General features: G+C 38.6%; 1 protein-coding gene across 1 annotated transcript in view; it reads left to right on the forward strand.

The window, feature by feature from the left end:
- LOC122447477 (ATP-binding cassette sub-family C member 4-like) overlaps window positions 1-23,771 on the forward strand; it is a 1,659,665-nt gene that overhangs the window by 793,862 nt on the left and 842,032 nt on the right. The window lies entirely within an intron of this gene.

Genomic DNA, 23,771 nt, shown 5'->3' on the forward strand with positions numbered 1-23,771 from the left:
TTATTAAATGCAATGAACATGTTAACACCAGTATCTGTGTGTGTACATTTATTGCAGCCCAGGTAATTAAGGCGCGCTTATTGGTTTAACAGGCTTTGTTTATCTCCTAGCAGAACACTGATGACATGTGTATTGATGATGATGAAAATCAACAATATAATGCCTCAGTTTTCTATTTTAGCTTTTTCCCTAGAACTCTGAGGAACTAGATACATTATCTTGTCCTTCTTGTTGCTGCTGCTGTCCTTAGCAGAGTGCTAAACTAAGGGTTAAAACTGTCAGATCAAATTCTACTAGTGACCTAGTGAATTAATTACCCTAATTACACTTCAATGTTCATTTTATTCCTGTGGTCTTAGGGAACATCTACTAAGTGGAGACAATAGTAATTTTTCATTACTAACGGAAAGATAAATGAGATCATTCCAATAAAATGTTAGGAAGTTTCATAAGAAAGTGTTTATAAAGATATATTGTACAGTTGAAAGTGTGGTGATTATATACTGGTGATCATGCCTTTTAATGCTGCAGCATGAGTGTGGGTAAGAGACCCTGGAGATTTGGCTCAGTTTTTATATGGATTGGGTCATTTCTAGAGGATTCTTTTGTTATTTGTGTCATATTTTTCCTTGCCCCACTTCTTTGAATTTCTTCACCCTTGCATGAGAAAAGTTTTGACTATCAAGTTGTTGGTTTGTGTATTTTAATATTAATTATTTTGTGTATTAGTCCTGGTTTTGCAGAGTGATTCTTCTGATGGCAGAAACTCTAGACTTGTAAACCAGACAGGTCCTTCTAATCTCATAGGACCTTGTTCAGTCTTTGGCTTTTAAAAAGTAACACTTAAAAGGTGGGCTCAATGGTAAAGAACCTGACTGCCAATGCAGAAGACAAGATGTGGGTTTGATCACTGGATTGGGAAGATATCCTGGAGTAGGAATGGCAACCCGCTTCAGTATTCTTGCCTAGAAAATTCCATGAACACAGGAGCCTGGCAGGCTACAGTTCATGGGTCACAAAGAGTCAGACATGAGCCACTGAACAGGCAATAAGTAGATACTAAATGTCTGGTTGATCACTTCATTTCAGAGAAGCATGGCTTATTTCTTAAAAAAATTTTTTTTGTTACACAAATCCAAGTGACTGATTGTTCACTTTTTTTTTTTTTTTTTGAGTTGGTGTGTTTGTCATTTACTGTCACCATTCCAGGGAAGCTCTGAAATCTGTAATATACAGATGAGCCTTGACTGTGAGCAGGCAGATTTGGAGGTCAAACAATTCCCAGCTGGTAACTCTGGTTTCTGAAGGATGTCAGCACTGAGTCTTTACACACCCACCCTGATTTCCAGCAACGTGGGGATTTTGTTTTCATAAATAGGACCAGTTGCTTAACCTTCTCCTGTCTAAAAAGAGGGGCACCTCTGATTTTGTTTGAACTTACGAGTCCTTTACAGTGAAATTCTAAAAAAGAAGAGGTCAAGAGAACAGTTAACTACCAAATGTAAAGAAAGATAGGATGATCCACTGATCTTGAACTCACAGGACAGATTTAATGGTGAAATTATGACATCTTAAAAAAGAAAAACAAACTGAAAGTAATGGTAAATTATTTTTTCTGTTTATTCCTGAGCTTGAGATCTCTCTTCAGAGATTCTCAGATAGTAAAATTATTTTTGAACTTTAAAACATATTGTTCTGTGGACAAATATATGTTAATTGGGAGACAAATCCTGTTAAAAACTATCTTAGAACTTGGTCCAAACTTAAGTCATCTGTAGGGGAAAAAAAATAATATAAATTAAAACAAAATGGAAAGGACTTCCCTGGTCACTTGGACAGTAAAGAATCTGCCCTCAATGTGGGAGACCTGGGGTTGATTCCTGGGTTAGGAAGATCCACTGGAGGAGGAAATGGTGACCCACTCCAGTATTCTTGCCTGGAGAATTCCATGGACAGAAGAGCCTGGTAGGCTACAGTCCATGGGGCCGCAAAGGGTCGGGCACGACTGAGTGACTAAGACTTTTACTCTTAGTAGTCTATCAATTCTAAAAATGATGAGGTAGTGGAAGTGGTAGATGATACTAAGGTCTAATTTTATTTAAACTGAATTTGAAACTTTCTGTAAAAAGAAATAAGCATGAGTTTATTTCACAAAGTGAAGTGTATGATTTTCATGAATTGCTTCTCGGTTGAAACTATTGACCTGTTACTTTGGTGATATCACCTAGAGAAATTATCCCATCACTGGGTTTCTCTAGGAATTGTTTCTTTTTTACTTAAAAAAATTAATTTATTTTAACTGGAGGATAATTATTTTACAATATTGTCATGGTCTTGCCAACATCAACATGAATCAGCTATGGGTACACATGTGTCCCCCACTTCCTGAAACCCCCTTCCTCCTCCCTCCCCACCCTATCCCTCTGGCTTGTCCCAGAGCACCAGCTTTGGGTGCTCTGCTTCATGCATTGAACTTGCACTGGTCATCTACTTTACATATGGTAATGTACATGTTTCAATAGTATTCTCTCAAATCATCCCACCCTCACCTTCTCCCACTTCTTTATGATTTTTTTTAAAGGAAACCTACCAAATCTTTCACTGAAAAACATACAGATGCCATAAAGAAAGAATTCCTAGAGAAACAGAATGAAGCAATGACCTGTCACTATAAGAGATGTCACTAAAGCAATGAGGTCAATTTTTAAGTGAACTAAAAACCCCAGTCATTGGTTTACAGATAATGCCAACCTGGACTTGTGAACCCAGACTCACAGAGTTGGCCTGAGAGTGAGTGAGAGGGCACCACTGTTTTCCTCTTTATGAACTTCAATTAAAAGGAAAAGATGCCTTTTCTATTTTTAAAATTTCTCTTAGTTCTTTGTCCTCCATCTTCCTTGGTGGAGAGAGACTTTCAGAAGGGAGATAGTTTTATGGATGCTGCCTGTCTCATCTTGGTTATTTTTCTAAACAGGCTGAAAATAGCATTTTTCATATACTGAAAAATATCCAATTTACTGTAAATGGAAGAAAGTCCATCAGAAATTAGTGCTGATTGTGGTGATAAGCAGCAGTGGCAACTCTACAAATGTAACATGAGTAGTGCCTGAAAATGAAGCACTTTATCACTTAAAGGTAAAAGAAGATCACAGTAGATAGATAAAACTCTAGAAATAAATCAGCAGTGTGTTACTTCTCTTAAAAAACAAAAACAAGGACTTCCCTGATGGTTCAGTGGTTAAGAATCTGCTTGCCACCACAGAGTACACAGGTATCTCTGGTCCGGGAAGATCCCATGTGCTGGGGATCAGCTAAGCCCATGTGCCACAGCTACTGGACCAGAACTCTAGAGCCTGCAAGCCACAACTATTGAAGCCAGCACACCCTGGAGCCTATGCTCTGCAACAAGAGAAGCCACTACAATGAAAAGCCCACACACTGCAAGAAGTGTATTCCTTGCTGACCACAATTAGGAAAAGCCCGAGTGTAGCAATGAAGACCTAGTGCAACCAAAAATAGAAATAATAATAATAATAATAATAAAACAGCTTAGACTTGCTGGGATATGGAATTAAGCATATAGTATATCATGTCAAAGCTGGGAAGAAATCATCTGGTTATATTCTACGTTGATAGTATCTCTGTTAGGACACAAGTATGTCTCATCACACAGGAAACCAGGATACAGAAATCTGGTCATCAGGAACCACGTGATTCAGTCCTTGCTGTGGGACAGCTCACATGTCCACTTCCTGGGCCTTGTATTAGGTGAATGGGCTTCCCCTTGACTTCATTTACTGCTCGTCCTGCTCTAGTAAAAGCTCTTCCCCATTTGTTGATAACATTTCAGTGTCTCCTTCCAGTCCACACCAACCCTTCTTTTTGAAAACTTAGAGGTTCCACAAAGTGTAGAAGCCATCTGACATCTGTGTTCACCTCCTGTGAGGGGTGCTGACACCTACCAGATACACCACATGTAGTAGATTACTTTCAAAATGTTTATGGTGATAGAAATAGAGTATCTTGTAAGTTCAGCTTATTATTTTTCAGTTTTGCTGCATTTTATTATGTTCCCAAGTTCAAAAATGATCTGAAGTATTCTACATTGTGCTGGAGATATATAGTTTTGAATAGTATGATTTGCTCCATTTTTCTTAAATTATAACTTTTTCAGCACTTTCCACAGCTTAAAGTGTGATGTGATATCTTGGAGCTAGTTAATTGTTACAATAATTTATTCCTTTTACACTTACACTTAATAAGAAAAAAGTGTTAAATGTAAATTATCTATCTATGTGGGTTTATTTCCTAATTTATAGAAACAGATATGTCACACTATGAGATTTACTTCTGCGTTCATACAGCCAACAGATATCTACTGAGAACTTGTTAGTCAATCAGTGTTGCAGATTCTGGGCTCTCATAGTCATCAAAAGAGACAAAGTCCCTACCCTTTTGGGGCTTAAATTCTTGTAGAGGAGATGGAAAACAAGCCAATGCAGGTGTAGCAAAATCTCAGTGCTGATATATGTAAAGTAAAAAAATAAAGTAGAATATGAAGTGGGACTAGCTGACAGTATTATTAACAATGGGCAGTATCTAGTGATCTATTTGTATCAACCACTGTTGTAAATTGACTCATTTATACACATTGAGTCATTTTATACTAACAATATTAGGAGTTATTAGGTTGGTGCAAAGGTAATTGTGGTTTTACATTGTTTTTATTGCTGTTTGATATTGGAGTACATTCTTAAATGTGGTTATGTTATTATACATTATTTTAATGCACACTTCTCACTTTATGTTTTTTGTTAATGACATTACTTGCTGTGTATTTTATATTTATTTTAGACTAGGGAAATGATGTTAGAAAAAAAGCAAATTAGAGTGATTTTCTTCATTTCAGTTCAGTTCAGTCACTCAGTCATGTTCAACTCTTTGTGATCCCATGGACTGCAGTATGCCAGGCCTCCCTGTCCATCATCAACTCCTGGAGTTTGCTCAAACTCATGTCTATTGAGTTGGTGATGCCATCCAACCATCTCATCCTCCGTCATCCTCTTCTCCTCCTACCTCCAATCTTTCCCAGCATCAGGGTCTTTTCAAATGAGTCAGTTCTTCACATCAGGTGGCCAAAGTATTGGAGTTTCAGCTTCAACATCAGTCCTTCCAATGAATATTCAGGTCTTATCTCCTTTAGGATGGACAGGTTGGATCTCCTTGCAGTCCAAGGGACTCTCAAGAGTCTTCTTCAATACCACAGTTCAAAAGCATTAATTCTTCAGTGCTCAGCTTTCTTTATAGTCCAACTCTCACATCCACACATGACCACTGGAGAAATCATAGCTTTGAGTAGATGGACCATTGTTGGCAAAGTAACATCTCTGCTTTTTAATATGCTATCTAGGTTGGTCATAGCTTTTCTTCCAAGGAGTAAGTGTCTTTTAATTTCATGGCTGCAGTCACCATCTGCTGTGATTTTGGAATTGAAAAAAGTTAAGTCTGTCACTGTTTCCACTGTTTCCCCATTTATTTGCCATGAAGTGATGACTCTAGTTCAAATTGAGTCACAAACCAGCAGAGACAACTTGCAGAATCAACAACGCATTTGGCCCAGGAACTGCTAATGAACATACAGTACAGTGGTGGTTCGAGAAATCTTGCAAAGGAGATGACAACCTTGAAGTTGAGGAGCACAGTGGCTGGCCATTAGAAGTCAACAGCGACCAACTGAGAGGATAATGGAAACCTATCCTCTTACAACTACGTGAGAAGTTGCCGAAGAACTCACTGTTGACCCCTTCTATGGTCATTCAGCATTTGAAGCAAATTGGAAAGGTGAAAAAGCTTGATAAGTGGGTGCCTCATGAGCTGACCAAAAATTTAAAAAAATCATTTCGAAGCATCATCTTCTCTTGTTCTGTGCAACAATGATGAAGTATTTCTTGATCAGATTGTAATCTGAGATGGAAAGTGGATTTTATATGACAACTGGTGACAATTAGCTCAGTGGTTAGACTGAGAAGAAGCTCCAAAGCATTCCCAAAGCCAAACTTTCACCAAAAAGAGATCATGGTCACTGTTTGGTGGTCTGCTGTCAGTCTGATCCACTATAGCTTTCTGAATCCCAGGGATATCATCACATCTGATAAATATTCTCAGCAAATTAATGAGATGCACCAAAAACTGCAATGCCTGCGGTTGGCATTGGCCAATAGAATGGGCCCAATTCTTCTCCACAACAATGCCTGACCACACATCACATGACCAATGTTTCAAAGGTTGAACTAATTGGGCTATGAAATTTTGCCTCATCCACCATAATCCCCTGACCTCTCCTCAACCAACTACCACTTTTTCAAGCATCTTAACAACTTTTTGCAGGGAAAATGCTCCCACAACCAGCAGGATACAGAAAATGTTTTCTTAGTGTTCATCTAGTCCCAAGGTATGGATTTTTATGCTACAGGAAAAAACAGACTTATTTCTCATTAGCAAAAATATGTTGATTGTAATGATTCCTATGTTGATTAGTAAAGATATGTTTGAGTCTAGTTAATAATTTAAAATTCCTGATCCAAAACTGCAATTACTTTTCCACCAACCTAATATTATGATACTATAGTCTTATTTAGAGTTTAAAAAGCTAAGATAAAAACTGTCCCAGATGGCAGAGCCAGGCCATAAGAACTTTCTATGCCCAGACTGTTTGGCTTCAAGCCTCCAATTTTTTGTTTTAAAATTTTCAAATCACAGGAATGTGGAAAGAGTAATATGATGAACACATATATACTTTCCCCTAGACTCACCAACTGTTAGTATTTTTTCAGATTTGCATCCTCTCTACTATATTTTGCTAAATTGTTTGTAAGTACTAGAAATGTTTACTGAAATTTGCATTTCACTTTACATAAATGTACACCTTGTAAAAATAAAGACATTCTCTTACATAACATAGCACAGTTGACTTATTCAAGAAATTTAATAGTAATATTGCAATATTATCTAATATATTTTCAAATTCTCCAGGTATACCTCCTAGTTACTATTGTCTACTGCCTCTATTATCCTTTTTTTCCATCCTAATTCTATAACTCAATTATATGATTATACTACATAGGGCTTTCATATTCATATTATTTTTGTAACCATCCCTGATTCATAAATGAAGTCAAAGTCTCAGAAAACAGCGTTTCCTGAAAAATATTTCCCCTAACAACCCTTTTTCCTCATGAAACACATATGGACAAACTGAAGGAAAGTTAAATAACCAGATCACTGGTGGGATGTCTTCAAAATCAGGGGCAAGTGTGAGATTATCTTCAAAGTCAAGATGTCAGTCTTAAGAAAGTCCAACCACTTGCACCACAATCCAAATCTTACCCTTAAGATTTTGTACACCTTTCATGCTAATGCTGCATAATAATACTGTATTTAATCCTAACTCAGAATTCACCTTTCTTGAGATTGGACTCCATGAGGAGCATAATTCAAGGTCACATTCAACAGAAGTGATCTAGCATTTAGGAAGGGCTTCTCTGGCGGCTCAGCCAGTAAAGAATATGACTACAATGCAGGAGACTCAGGTTTGGTCCCTGGATTGGGAAGATCCCCTGGAGAAGGAAATGACAACCCACTCCAGTATTCTTGCCTGGAGAATCCCATGGACAGAGGAGCCTGGTGGGCTACAGTTCATGGGGTCTCAAAGAGTTGGAGATGACTGAGCGAGTGACACTTGCACACTTTGAGTTCCTTGTTCAGGAAACTAGAAGTTTGTGTCTGTGTAAGACTGAGTGTTTTGTCAAAAACATAATATCCATGCCCAGCATTTAGGATACCATGAAAATGCTGCTTACTCACTTTTGATGTTTTGTTGACATTATAATATGTCAAATAACTTATTGCTCATCACTTGTCAATGTATCATTCTCTTAATTTGAAGTTATTTCTTTTTTGTTCTGTAACTTCACGTATAACCCGAATTTGGTTCTTGCTCTATAATCCTTCTCCAAAATATATATTCATTGTACTGACCCCCTACCACTAAATGTACTTTCAGATTATCTTTGGTGGTTAAAAGTGCTTTTTTTTTATTCTTAAGAATACAATTTTATGAAGATACATTAAAATAAACACCACCTATATCTGTGTTCTGGGGGAAATTAGACGTTGTGTTTTGTTTTTTGTGAGTTTCCATTCATTGCAAAATATTTATTTCATTAAAGAAAATGTACTTGATCAGTCATTATTTATAGGAATAAACTTGGGAAAGAACCATCATCAGAATAGGCTCCGGGATTATTAAGATAGAAGGTGCAGTTTGCCATTGTTTGAATTTGTATATTTTCAACTTTACAAAAATGGAAAATGCTGATAAGATTATATCTTTAGAGAACCATATTTTCCATAATTTTTAAAAAGTTTTTCTCAGTGTACCAACTCCTATGTAAAATGTACTTTGTGAAACTTAACCAAAAAGATGCTTTTAATTTTTCTGCTTAAATCATGTTGGGAGAAATAGCTTCATTTTTTGAGAGAATTCTTTAACTAATCCCTAAGTAGGGTTTTTGACAGGCTTTATTTTCTTGGACTCCAAAATCACTGCATATGGTGACTGCAGCCATGAAATTGAAAGACGCTTGCTCCTTGGAAGAAAGCTATAACCAACCTAGACAGCATATTAAAAAGCAAAGGCATTTCTTTGCTGATAAAAGTCCATCTTGTCAAAGCTATGGTTTTTCCAGTAGTCATGTATGGATATGAGAGTTGGATCATAAAGAAAGCTGAGTGCTGAAGAATTGATGCTTTTGAATTGTGGTGTTGGAGAAGACTCTTGAGAGTCCCTTGGACTGCAAGGAGATATAACCAGTCAATCCTAAATGAAATAAGACCTGAATATTCACTGGAAGGACTGATGCTGAAGCTTAAGCTCAGCCACCTGATGTGAAGAACTGACTCTTTCCCTGATGCTGGGAAAGATTGAAGGTGGGAGGAAAAAGGGACAACAGAGGATGAAATGGTTGGATGGCATCACTGACTGGATGGACATGAGTTTGAGCAAGTCCTGGGAGTTGGTGATGGACAGGGAAGTCTGGCGTGCCACTGTCCATGAGGTTGCAAAGAGTCAGACATGACTGAGTGACTAACTGAGGGTTTCTGGTGGATGTCATGTGACAGATGGAAAAAACTGAGATCTTTCTCTCTTGAGTTGACTCTACCATGTTTATTATGCATGTGTGCATGTGCTCAGTTTTGTCTGACTGTTTGTGACCTCATGGACTATAGTCCACCAGGCTCCACTGTCCATGAAATTTTCCAGGCAAGAATACTGGAGTGTGTTGCCATTTCCTTCTCCAGGGGATCTTCCCTACCCAGGGAATGAACCTGTGTCTTTTGTGCTTCTGGCATTGGCAGGTGGGTTCTTCACTAGCTGAGCCATCTGGGATGTCCCACCATCTTTCTCAGTGAACACTAATTGGAAGGAGCTCTCCCCATTACCTGGCTGTATGTGTAAGATACATAAGAAGTCCTGAGAACCTCAAAGCTCTAATGTCTAAGAAGCTTGTCTACTTCAGTAGCAGTTTGTTTAGGAAAATCTCATTCTTTCTGTCTCCACAGGTACAACTTAAATAATTCATCAAAGATCTTCCTGGTAAAATATTGAATTAGCAGAATCTGGATCAAACTTGAGTGTTGGACAGAGACAATTGGTATGCTTTGCCAGGGCTATTCTCACAAAAAATCAGATATTGATTATTGACAAAGCCACATCAAACATGGATCCAAGGTATGGAAGAGAGGCCCGGGAAACCTGGTATCCAAATTTCAAATGGGGTAAATGGAAAACATTTAGTGATATTTTAAAATGTTTCTAAGTGCTCTCTGCCACAAAGATATCTCTTAATAAAATTAATTCCAGAAAACAAAGGAAGAAACCAAGACATGTTGTTATATATAGTGTTAATGTTGTTATGAGGCATCCAAAGAGAGCAAAATTCCTAAATCCAGTTCCTAATAGTTTCTAGCAATTTCGAGGGAAGGTTATTTTCCATTCTTTTATGGAAAACAGTAAATTTATAAATAGACTTTTTATAAATAGTTTTTTAGTAACAAGACTATATGTTATTGATTTTTAAAGCATTATAAAAATATCGCATGATATTTTTAAGTATTGTTTGCTTTTCCTGTCTTTACTGAACTAAATCAACTTCTTTGATTGTAGAAATGATGAGTTAATACAAAAAAGAATCCATGAGAAATTTTCCCAATGCACTGTGCTGACCATCACACACAGATTGAGCACCATTATTGACACCGACAGGATCATTGTAAGACCCTCTCCTGAGGAATTTTAGCTGTTTCCATTTATGTTCAATTTTTCAACTTATTCTTTCTTGTAAAACTCGATAGGAACCTCCAGTAGCTTAATTTTCTCTTAGTTTCTCCTCTCATTTCTGAAAATAACTCAAGTACTTAATTATACTTTCAGAATGGACTATTAAATAATATATCCAAATAATCTTATATTTTCATAGTAAAACTTTATTTGGATTGTTATTTTTTTAAGATAGCCAACCATGAAAGCATTCAAATCCAAAGTACAGCTTCATAATTCAGTGTGGCAGAACACAGTCATTTTCACTGTCTCACCATTCTTTCAGCATTTTTGGATTCCCTTAATCAAAAACTTAAGAAGAAATCAAAAAAGAAATCAAAATATGCAAAAACTTAGCCTTTAATTTAGACTACCAAGAGGTTATTGGCTAAGGCTGCAGAATTTCTCAGCTGTTGCTGTCACAGGTGAGTCCATGAGAAGACAGAGCCTAGGGAGAAAAATAGTATTTCACCACAAAGGATTTTAATAATAGGAAATTTGTTACATAGGATTTGAGGGCTAGAAAAATGAAAGGAAACACTGGGATAATGATTATAGGAAGTAGCTACCATGTCCTAGGACAGATTTCCCGTCCTATGACCTCAAAAGAGAGGCCTAGTGTTCAGACCTCCAAGGAGTGTTCACTGTCCAATTGCTGGTCATATTTGTGAGGGAGCAGGACGGGGCTGGTTCTCCATGTGCTAATAGCTGGGAGCTGGAGTCAGGTCCCACTGCTGAGGTGGTGTTTTAGGCATAGCAGAAGCCAGGTAGACCATTAGCTCTGCTCTCTACTTTCAATCTCTCTCTAGTGCCTCCTACTGGCAGAACCTGACAAAAGGTCAACTGCCTAAAGAGCCTCCAAAATGTGATTTCCAGAGACATCCAGCCTCTGCATCACAGATGAGAGTGTAGAAAGAAAGGAAGATCAGGGCAGAGAGACTGTAGATAAATAACTAGCAAGTCTCTTACACAGAAAATCTGGACTCTACACACATGGCAGGCTCCAAGCTTTGGCCTCTGGATGTCTGTCTGGTATCTTCCCTCCAGGTTTGATGGGATCTTTCTTACGTAGCAATTTATTAATTCCTTAGTAATTTATTATTTCCTTACTTAGTTTTATTTTCTTCTGTTCTTCTTCTGTTGCCTTTCTCTCTTCCTTTTTCACTTTTTTTTTTCTTTGTTCTTTCCCTCTGTTGCTTGCTGAGTTTCAATAAATATTCAGTTCAGTTCAGTGTCTTGGTCATGTCTCACTCTGTGAACCCATGGACTGCAGCACACCAGGCCTCCCTGTCCATCACCAACTCCTGGAGTTTGCTCAAATTCATGTCCATCGAGTTGGTGATGCCATCCTAGCATCTTATCCTCTGTCGTCCCCTTCTGCCTTCAATCTTTTCCAGCATCAGGGTCTTTTGCAGTGTCAGTTCTCTGCATCAGGTGGCCAAAGTATTTGAGCTTCAGCTTCAGCATCAGTCCTTCCAATGGATATGTAGGACTGATTTCCTTTAGGATTGACTGGTTTGATCTCCTTGCAGTCCAATAAATGTTAAGGTATGGCTTTATAAAATGATAAGGAAAGCATTGCTCAAAGGTAAAACCTTTGGTAAATCCCAAAGGCATGCAAGTTATTTTCAGGTATTGAAAGGTTGTTGCTGAACGATAAGACGCCGGGATTCTTGGCCTCCGGAGGAGACAAATTCAATCCGGGGCCAGAGACGAGGCTGGATCGCTCAGAGCTTTTGTGTAATAAAGTTTTATTAAAGTATAAAGGAGATAGAGAAAGCTTCTGACATACACATCAGAAGGGGGCAAAAGAGTACCCCCCTCCTAGTCTTTAGCTGTATGTTATATAGTCACTCACAGTCTGTTAGTGAAAAGAAAGGAATGTCTTAGAATTTAGAATGGCACCAGATAATTCATCCCCGGCCATAAAACGATTGACTTAAATCTTGTAGAAGGGCAGATTACCAACAAATAGTTTCATTTACATAGATTAGGGGAACAATATCTGAGTAAGTAGGTTAGGCCATTTGGCGGAACTTACAGAGTCTGGGGTAAATTAACATAGCTTTAGGATAAACATTTCCATAAAAAAATGTATTGGTTAACTCAAGGTTTGAGAATAGTTAGCTTCAGGTGAAACCAGGTGTCATGGCAACACAGCATTTTAAGAGAAACCTCCTTTTAAATTTGTATAGAGAAGAAAAAATATCGCTGGTTTGTTTCCTCCTGCCGCTTAAGAGAGATAAAAATGTCTGGCACTTGCAGCCTATTTCCTCCATTTGGAGACCCCTGGCCTTCCTGCCTGTCACCCTCTCAGTATTTTGATGATCTATACTAAACAGGTAATAATCAGTAATACCTGAACTTGCTTATGTCCAACGATAATATAACTGTCTTTTTTGACTTCGTGGGCAGTTTCTAGAATATAATCTTCCACCCAACTTCACATGCATAGTTAGATGGGATATGCCATGGGGGAATTGTCTTATTGTCAGCATTGAGTCAGTGTCTGTAGCCTCACTCCTTGAGCTGGATGTGCATAGGAGTGAGCTCTGGGGAGCCAGATGACGGGGGTGGGACATCCACGTCCAAAGAGATGCTCTAGGTTCCAAGCAGTGTGTCTGGTCACTGGGACTAGGCATCAGAGTAGGAAGCAGGCCCCACCTGCAGATTTTTTTGAAGGACCAGGTGACATTCCAAGATTACAGGACAGTGACTCTTAAATTCCAGAAATGTTGTTTAGCATTGGGCATCCTTAGTCCTTCATTTTGTGTTCTTGAATGCTAATTGGAAAAGTAACCTTTTATTTATAGTTTTTAACCTATCCCTTTGTTTTTCTTACCTCTCAGCTTTGTATTTTTTTTTCAATTATTTTTATTAGTTGGAGGCTAATTACTTCACAACATCGCAGTGGGTTTTGTCGTACATTGACATGAATCAGCCATGGAGTTACATGTATTCCCCATCCCGATCCCCCCTCCGACCTCCCCCCCCACCCAATTCCCCTGGGTCCTCCCAGTGCACGCTGCCCGAGCCACCTGTCTCATGCATCCCACCTGGGCAATGGTCTGTTTCACCATAGATAATACTAATGCTGTTCTCTCGAACATCCCACCCTCGCCTTCTCCACAGAGTCCAAAAGTCTGTTCTGTACATCTGTGTCTCTTTTTCTGTTTTGCATATAGGGTTTTCGTTACCATCTTTCTAAATTCCATATATATGTGTTAGTATGCTGTAATGTCTTTATCTTTCTGGCTTACTTCACTCTGTATAATGGGCTCCAGTTTCATCCATCTCATTAGAACTGATTCAAATGAATTCTTTTTAACGCTGAGTAATATTCCATGGTGTATATGTACCACAGCTTCCTTATCCATTCATCTGCTGATGGGCATCTAGGTTGCTTCCATGTCCTGGCTATTATAAACAGTGCTGCGATGAACATTGGGGTGCACGTGTCTCTTTCAGATCTGGTTTCCTCAGTGTGTATGCCCAGAAGTGGGATTGCTGGGTCATATGGCAGTTCTATTTCCAGTTTTTTTAAGAAATCTCCACACTGTTTTCCATAGTGGCTGTACTAGTTTGCATTCCCACCAACAGTGTAAGAGGGTTCCCTTTTCTCCACACCTCTCCAGCATTTATTGCTTGTAGACTTTTGGATAGCAGCCATCCTGACTGGCGTGTAATGGTACCTCATTGTGGTTTTGATTTGCATTTCTCTGATAATGAGTGATGGTGAGCATCTTTTCATGTGTTTGTTAGCCATCTGTATGTCTTCTTTGGAGAAATGTCTGTTTAGTTCTTTGGCCCATTTTTTGATTGGGTCATTTATTTTTCTGGAATTGAGCTTCAGGAGTTGCTTGTATATTTTTGAGATTAATCCTTTGTCTGTTTCTTCATTTGCTATTATTTTCTCCCAATCTGAGGGCTGTCTTTTCACCTTACTTATAGTTTCCTTTGTAGTGCAAAAGCTTTTAAGTTTCATTAGGTCCCATTTGTTTAGTTTTGCTTTTATTTCTAATATTCTGGGAGGTGGGTCATAGAGGATCTTGCTGTGATTTATGTCGGAGAGTGTTTTGCCTATGTTCTCCTCTAGGAGTTTTATAGTTTCTGGTCTTACATTTAGATCTTTAATCCATTTTGAGTTTATTTTTGTGTATAGTGTTAGAAAGTGTTCTAGTTTCATTCTTTTACAAGTGGTTGACCAGTTTTCCCAGCACCACTTGTTAAAGAGGTTGTCTTTTTTCCATTGTATATCCTTGCCTCCTTTGTCAAAGATAAGGTGTCCATAGGTTCGTGGATTTATCTCTGGGCTTTCTATTCTGTTCCATTGATCTATATTTCTGTCTTTGTGCCAGTACCACACTGTCTTGATGACTGTGGCTTTGTAGTAGAGTCTGAAGTCAGGCAGGTTGATTCCTCCAGTTCCATTCTTCTTTCTCAAGATTACTTTGGCTATTCGAGGTTTTTTGTATTTCCATACAAATTGTGAAATTCTTTGGTCTAGTTCTGTGAAAAATACCGTTGGTAGCTTGATAGGGATTGCATTGAATCTATAGATTGCTTTGGGTAGAATAGCCATTTTGACAATATTGATTCTTCCAATCCATGAACACGGTATGTTTCTCCAACTGTTTGTGTCCTCTTTGATTTCTTTCATCAGTGTTTTATAGTTTTCTATGTATAGGTCTTTTGTTTCTTTAGGTAGATATACTCCTAAGTATTTTATTCTTTTTGTTGCAATGGTGAATGGTATTGTTTCCTTAATTTCTCTTTCTGTTTTTTCATTGTTAGTATATAGGAATGCAAGGGATTTCTGTGTGTTAATTTTATATCCTGCAACTTTACTATATTCATTGATTAGCTCTAGTAATTTTCTGGTAGAGTCTTTAGGGTTTTCTATGTAGAGGATCATGTCATCTGCAAACAGTGAGAGTTTCACTTCTTCTTTTCCTATCTGGATTCCTTTTACTTCTTTTTCTGCTCTGATTGCTGTGGCCAAAACTTCCAACACTATGTTGAATAGTAGTGGTGAGAGTGGGCACCCTTGTCTTGTTCCTGATTTCAGGGGAAATGCTTTCAATTTTTCACCATTGAGGGTAATGCTTGCTGTGGGTTTGTCATATATGGCTTTTATTATGTTGAGGTATGATCCTTCTATTCCTGCTTTCTGGAGAGTTTTAATCATAAATGAGTGTTGAATTTTGTCAAAGTCAGCTTTGTATTTTGAAGACTGTCCTACAAAGTACACTTCTTGCATATGAAATGAGTGATGCTGTGAAATTTACCTCTTTCAAGGCCTGTGTCAGGGTCTAGAGGCAGCAGCAGAAAGATGGCTAGACCTCCAGCTCAGTCAGAATCTGTTCAAATAAATTCTTTGCTCCTAAGTGTACCCTGGAGCTTTATTTCTGGTTTTTTGTGTTACAGGATTAATGGTGGCAGATTATATTTTATTATCTAATTCTTAGAAATACTGTCACCTAGGAATGTGTGATTGGTTACTGAAACCCTGAGGAAGGACAGAATTTGAAAAGCATGTCTGCTGGTCGGTCCTAAGTCTTATCACTTGGTACCTGATCCATAGATGTGAACATCTGTATCCCCTTTCAGCTGTGCTGCCATTATCAAAATATGTTCATTTCTTTAATGCTTTTCTACCAGTACTTCAAATATGGATTGAATGTGGTACCTGAGGGGAGAGAAAGGCATCGATGCTGGTGTCTGGGTGCAGATACTTAGCACCTGGGTGAACAGGGAGGATGGAGGGAAAAGGGAAATGCAAGGGTTCTCTTTGGAGCCTGTCACCTTTGTGATGAATGACCTTGTTTTCTGTGATGACCTTGCTCTTCTCTGTGGAGCTGTCCTTCCCACTTGCTATGGTGATCTGTAACGTCAGTGATCTTTGATGTTACTACCATGCTTTGCTGAAGTCTCCAATGATGGTTAGTATTTCTTGGCAATATATTACTTTTAAATTAAGGTCTGTACATTGTTCTTCTCAGACATAATGCTGCTGCACACTTGATAGGGTACAGTGTAGAATAAACATAACTTCTGTACATTCTGGGAAACCAGAAGATTCATGTGACTCACTTTTCTGTGATAGACACTACATTCTGGTGTTCTGAAACTGAGCCCACAGTAGCCCCAAGGGATGTCTGTACCCCTTTCCTCTCAGGAAAGCAGGTGATTGTTCTGAAAGCTTTAAGGACATAAAGGCAAGTCAATCTGCTACAAAACCTGATGCTCCAGAAGGCAGGTGGCCAGTGTTGGGGAGTGGCTGGGGAAGAGACAGATGCTGATGAAGGGCATAATCAACAGTGTTGTCACCATTAAGTCTTGTCATTGCTAGACTTTATGGTGAGAGCATTAAATTAAGAACATATTGCAAGTCTTGTCACTGCTAAGGTGTAATTGTTACATTTTGTTGAACTGGTGAATACTTCTTCGCAAATATGGACAAATATGGTTTTGTTTGCTGTAAGTAAATCAAGCAAAATGCTTGTTATGAAAAAGTTGTAACCTGGTTAATAGCTTTACTTATGTGTTGGCTCTCCAAATGGATTTACTCAGCTTTGGTTCATTAAGCACCATTAATGTGTCACTCTTGGGGTTCTATTTTATAAAGATGTTCTCTCAATTTTAATTTTTTTTAACAGGATGGAGTCATAAGAACAGCTAATTCAATCTTCCTCATTTACTCCAAAACACTGCAGCAAGACAGACAAATTAGAAATCTTCTTCTCTGAAGACTCACCACTGTCTCTACATTAGAGGGTTCTTCCTGTGGTTTGCAGGATTAGCAGGGTGCTCATGACCTGCTTTCTCTGCAGCCACAGCACAGCTATTCCCTCCAGTCCCTGCACATTGCAGTCTTCATATCACCCAGGTTCTCCCTGGTAATGTGAGCAAAGAAAGTATGTTACAATCTGCAGTTGGGTTAACAGTATTGTTGCCTGTGGTCAACATTTTCACTGTCTGCAGTTAGAGAATTCTCTGGAAATGAATGTTGAAGAACCAAAATCAGGACCAGTAAACTGAGATCTTACATCTTTTATTTATAGACAGTCTTATGCTTTTATATGTTTTACCTCTCTTCCTCAATTCAAACCTCTTCTTAGTATAATTTTCCTCAGAGAAATAAAACCCAGAACCTGTTGTAATATACCTATCTGAAAATTACAAAAATAACACCTTCCTAACTAGAGTTTTACTTAAATTCTGTTTTTCACCTTCATGGAACTTTTCTTTAATAAGCCTCCATGGCTGCAGCTAGATATTTCAGAAGAGAAAAACCTTCAAAAACATGTCAAGCGTTTCATTCAAGTTTTCAAAAGTAAGATAACTAATGTGGAGGTAGAAAGCACAGTCAGAGGGAAGAAATACTTCATGAATGAGGGCTTCTTACAGGCAAAAGCAACTTTGGGAGAGCATCTGTGGAGGTGCCTGTGACCCAGCCTTCATCCTTCCCCAGTGAGAAGAATGATTTATTATTTCAAAACCTAAGAAAGGATTTTGAGTTAATTCTTACTATATTGTCTAGTCACAGAGAAAAATAACAGGTACCCATTTTACCAGTGAGGGACCCACCCTCCAAGGTTGGACAACTGTCCCTGTGTCACCTGGCAGCCAGAAACAGAGGTCTGGCACTCAGAGGCCTAGCAGCTCTACTTGTTGCTAAGTGGGACCTACCTCTATTGCTTGTCATCATTTCCTGGTATCTTTCTTGTCAGGCTTTTCCTTCAACTTCTCCTGCCCCCACCTCTCCGTGCACTCATCTTTATCACTGATTGCATCCTGCCAGTGAAAATAGATCAAATTATCTTGCAGTGGGTCCATTTAGTTTCTATGTCTAGGGCAGCTACTGGGAATATCTGCACATAAACAGGCTTGATAAACACATCTTCATTGAGCTTATGTAACTGAAGGACTTCATCCAACAAAATGTACCTTTACTTAACCTACTTTAACTTATTAAGTAATTCAAGGTTGGGGTCCCTGGAGAGATCCTAGGGTTCAGGGGTTGTTATCTTCTTGAATGTGTGTTTTAGTTTATAGTTTAACTTGGGTTACAGGAAGAGTGGGGACATAGCAGGAAATAATAGGAGCTTTTTCTTATAAAGGATGTTAAAAATATAAAATTATACCTACTTTTCTGCACATAAAGAGAATTTGGATTTGCTTTATGTTTATTTCTACAGAACTATCTAGAATCTTTGATCAAACCAGTAAATGTAAAGACTGAGTTGGTAAAATTCTATGTCTGGCCTTTTGTCAGTCTGTGTCTCATCTCAGCTCTTGTGGCCCCTACATGAGTCTTGGCTTTTAAGTTTGATTAGGTCCCATTTATTTTACTTTTATTTCTTTTGCTTTGAGAGAGTGATCTAAGAAAATAGAGCTGTTATTTATATCAAAGAGTCTTCTGCCTGTGTTTTCCTTTAGTTTTATAGTATCTGCTCTTATATTAAGTCTTTAAATCATTTTGAGTTTATTTTTGTGTATGGTATGAAGGGGTATTCTAATTTCATTCATTTTCAGGTGTCCTGGTGTTCAGTACTATTTACCAAAAGACTGTCTTTTCTCCAATATATATCCTTGCCTACTCTTTCATAGATTAATTGACCACAGATGTGTGGAGACCTTTGTTTTAAAATTGCAGGTTTTCTTCATCAACATCAGGAGGAGCAGTTATGTTTTATCATGCTATGCTTAAGTAAAATTGCATGTTCAGGGCATCTAAATTGGCATGCCAAGTTACAGAACATTAAAATTGTTATGTGGATGAGACAAATTCAGTTATTCTTGGACTCTTTTGAGAAGGCTGCCCTTAGCAATGGTTCACAGTAGTAAACAAAAAAGTAACAGGAGAATGGCCTTTATGAGATGTAAATGTTTCCAATTAAATAAAAAGGATGAAATTAACTATAATACCTAGATGTAGAAAAACAACCTGTGTCTTGTTTAGAGTTCCAGCATATTCTTTTAAAATATATTTACTCTAAATATGATCTAAATGAAGACTTAAGCACCATTTAACATCAGAGCCATTTTTATAATTATATCATTTGGGCCAATTGTTTCAGACACTTTTTTCTCCCACCAGAACCATTAACCAAAGTCATTAGTAAGTAGAAAGGCAGAGTTCAGAGCCCCTTCCTCTCCCTTTCAATTTCCAAATAGCAGACTTATAAATGAGCATTTATAAAAGGGGTGAAGGGTAGGCAGCTGAAGACAGAAACAAGGAAAGAAAGATAACTTGTGGAAACAGATTCAGATCCTAGGTGGTTCAGGTTGGTCGGCCCCATGTGCTCTGTAGGCCGTGATCACTGGAAATTGGAGCTCAATTTCTTACGTGCATCTTTAGTCTTATCCAAAGAAAAAACTGGATTTGTAGAGATTTCTTCTTTGCAGAGAAATTCTGCAAAAGCTGCTTATGTACCAGCTCTTTTTGCCAGGCTTTCACTCTCAGAATAATAGATACAACCGAAGCCAGTTTCAAGAATCATCCCAACCTCTTGGACAAGGACTTCTGCTCCTTTTAGAAGCTAACATTAATATAGGACCCTAAAGAAATCCTGGAAGCATTTACTTTTCTCCCCAAATATTACTCAGATTGTCAAATCAACTTGACAATTAATTTGTTGTCAGGGCACTGCCATTTGATATATGACACCAGCCTACTTTTTAAATAAATGGAGTTTGATTTTCTTGAATCAAAATATTTCCCAACTCTGTATCTGAATAAATAGCACTCAAAGCTCAGGGTCTGAGAGCTAAAAACACTAACTAATGATAACAACCTCAAAGGTACTGGGAAGAATTTAAGATGTTATGGACTGGTGAGTGCCAGTAATCATAGTGTAAAACTTTCATCCTTCCTTTCCTTTAAACTTAATAAAAGTCAAGTTAGGCCTTTGTTTGCTAGTAAAACAGGGTAATCAAACCATTTAAACACCAGCAGGCCTACCACACAGATAGATTCTCTCTATTCTCCCTGTCCTGCCCCTTTTTGAAATATTCTCTGAGTTATAATAGGTTACTGCGAAACATTGTGAGCTAATGGATTTCTTTCTGCTGTTAACAGGTTTTGGATTCAGGAACAGGGAAAGAATTTGGGAAGTCATATAATTTGCTGCAGAATAAGAACAGTCTATTTTACAAGATGGTGCAACAACTGGGCGAGGCAGAGGCTGCTGCCCTCACTGAAAGGGCAAAATAGGTGAGCCTACTTTGGGAGTTGTAATTAAAGTTCGTCTCCAGGGTTCAATCTTTAGGGACAAGCTACACCTGGGGTGTGGTAACAAGCAGTCTGTGTCCTTTTCAATCATAACCCTCCAGAGAGGAAGCTTCCACATCATTAACAACACATGGCAGGTAGAAGGCAGGTCTGCTGAGAACCTGCAGCAGTGGTCAGGGTGGGGTCAGGATGTGTGCACTCTTCTGTGTGCACACACCTGTGTCGGAGAGAGAGGCTTTGGATAGGACTTTCTGCTTGGATTCTGTGTCCAGATTCTCATAGAGCACAGAAAACTCATTTTACAGACCGTTTACATTCATTCTGATTGGTGCTCAGCATACAAGTTCTGTCAAGGGATATCCAAGAAATTTGAGCTTAAGGGAAAACAATTTGGAATATTTTGGGTGTAGGAAGATCTACAAGGGAAAAGTGTAAAAAAAGTATTTTCTAATCTGTGAAGAAAACTCCTACCTTGGATTACCACTTTATCCCTAATTCCTTGTTGTTTAGAATTAGGTCCATTTGCCCCCCATGCTTCATCCACCTTCTAGAAAATGAAATTGTCATCAGGACAAATCAAGAACTCACAACACCTTCACACTGTAGTCTGAGTGGTGCTGAAGGTCACAGAGCACTTTCTCAGAGACGAGGTGTGGGAGGCACTAAGCACTGTGTGTGGTGTGAGGAAGGCGCTCAGTGAGGAACATCCGGGTCACGTGGGGTCTTCCTAACAGAGGTGCAGTGGTGACCAAGGGCTGGTTTAGGAGACTTAGCCACTGTCATGCAGCCCTCTGTAAGTCTTTCTGGAACAGGGTGGGAATAGGGTTGATGGGAAGATGGAGTGAGGGAAGGTCTCGTGTTCTTGTCCCTTGACACGAGTAGCTGGGGGTGGGATGAGGCTTCCAGCTCTCTGCACTGAGGCTTCCCCATCAAAAATTTATCTCTGGGTAGTAAATTATGGGTGTATTTTCCCTTCTTCATACTTTTCCGCATTTCCCAGATTTTCACTTGTAGACAAAATAAGATTACTTGCATAATATTAAAATATTTCTTAAAACATGTCCCAGTAGCTTAAGTACGTGTATATAAAAGATTCACCTGAAATGGTGGCCTAAGTTCCCTCCATCACTGTCTCATCTCAACCCTCCTTAGAAATGAGGAAGTGTAGAGCAGTGCTTTACATGGCTCATAGGGTAGGAGATTGCCTGGGTCACAGAGCTGGCTGTAGAGTTGACAGAGTTAGAGTTCGTACTTACATTTAGGGACAAGGAAGTCTATATCCTGAACTTTTCATAAGTATTTATTTTGTATGCAAATACTGAAAAGCTGAACAAGGAATTCTGTATTCTTTTATGACTGAAATTTACACAGTACTTGTAACTATTAAGAGCTTCCCTGGTGGCTCAGATGGTAAAAGCATCTGCACTAAAGTGTCTTACAGCCAGAGCTTCCCTCCTAAGACCTGAGAATCATTTGTGATTCCCTGCATAACCTAGAGAGTCAGGAATCTCCCAAACTCTTTTGCTCTTTTGACTTTATGCATTTCACATCAGTTGTTGGATGGCATCACTGACTCAATGGACATGAGTTTGAGCAAACTCAGGGAGATAGTGAAGGACAGGGAAGCCGGCATGCTGCAGTTTATGGGGTTGCAGGAGTTGGATATGACTTAGTGACTGAATAACAATTTCACATCAAAGAGAGGTGTCCCCACTTATGTGTCAAAGTCTTCATTTAAAAACTTATGTTATTATTGTATAGTCAAGGCATGGAGTAATGAGAAATCACAGAGTTTTAGATAGGTACAGAAAACATAAGGTAATAGGATCAACAACCTCATTTGGGCCTCCTAGGTGGCACTAGGTTGTAAGGAAATGGCCGGTCAATGCAGGAGATGTGAGATGTGGGTTCAATCCCTGAGTTGGGAGGATCTCCTGGAGAAGGAAATGGTAACCCACTCCTGTATTCTTGCCTGGAAAATTGCATGTACAGAGGATCCCATAGTGGGCTACAGTCCATGGGGTTGCAAACAGACACAACTGAGCATGTATGCACACACCCTCATTTTATAAGTGAGGAAACTAAGACCCCTTAGAAGGAAGGTGGACCCATGTGTCTAGTTAGTTTGCAGCAGACACAGAATTAGGGATCTTTTCTTTTAATAAATGTATTAAATCAAGTGTAACACACATACAGAAGCAGACGCAGGTCATAGAATTAGAAATCTTGGCAGGAAGAATTGACACTTTTGAACTGTGGTATTGGAGAAGAGTTTTGAGAGTTCTTGGATTGCAAGGAGATCCAACCAGCCCATCCTAAAGGAAATCAGTTCTGAATTTCATGGAAGACTGGTGCCTAAGCTCCAAATACTTGGCTACCTGATGTGAGGAGCTGACTCATTTGAAAAGACCTTGATGCTGGAAAAGATTGATGGAAAACTTCAAACATGCATGAAATATCAAGAAAGTAGTATAATAAACCACCATCATGCCCATCAATAGAAAATAATCAACACATTGCCATTGTTACATGTTTGAGTTATAAAAAAATGTTTGAATACATTAAGGATTTCTTTAAAATTGATTTCTCCTCCAGCTTTATTGAGGTCTGATTGACAATAAAATATTGTATATATTTAGATGTACAACTTGATGACTTGACATACATAGACACTGTGAAATGCTCATCATACCAGGCCAATCAATGTATCTATCACTTCACATCTTAATCATTCAGACTTTTTTCTCTCTTTTATGTTGAGAACGCCCAAGCTCTACTCTCTGAGCAAATGAAAAGGACACAGTACAGTACTGTCAACTGTAGCCACATTGCTATACCCTAGTTCAGCAGGACATATTAATCTTACATAACTGAAGATAAAAATCATTATTAATAACACCATTTTAGCCAAGGTACATGGGAAGCTATCAAAGAATAATGAAGTGATCTGTTATAAGCCCCACAATCTTTGATCTTTCTTCATTTAGAATGAAAGGGAAGAAAAGCTGCTGAACTCGTAAGGCATCCACACAAATAACTTAACCACTTATCAGCGAGGACCCAACATTTTGTTCTCAGTCCTACAGTCATTGATTCATTCAGGTGGCATATTCTTGGCACTTTTCACACACTGACCATCCACCAGTGAGACAGTCA

This window comes from Cervus canadensis, chromosome 9 (assembly GCF_019320065.1).
Source record: "Cervus canadensis isolate Bull #8, Minnesota chromosome 9, ASM1932006v1, whole genome shotgun sequence".
Lineage (NCBI taxonomy): Eukaryota > Metazoa > Chordata > Mammalia > Artiodactyla > Cervidae > Cervus > Cervus canadensis.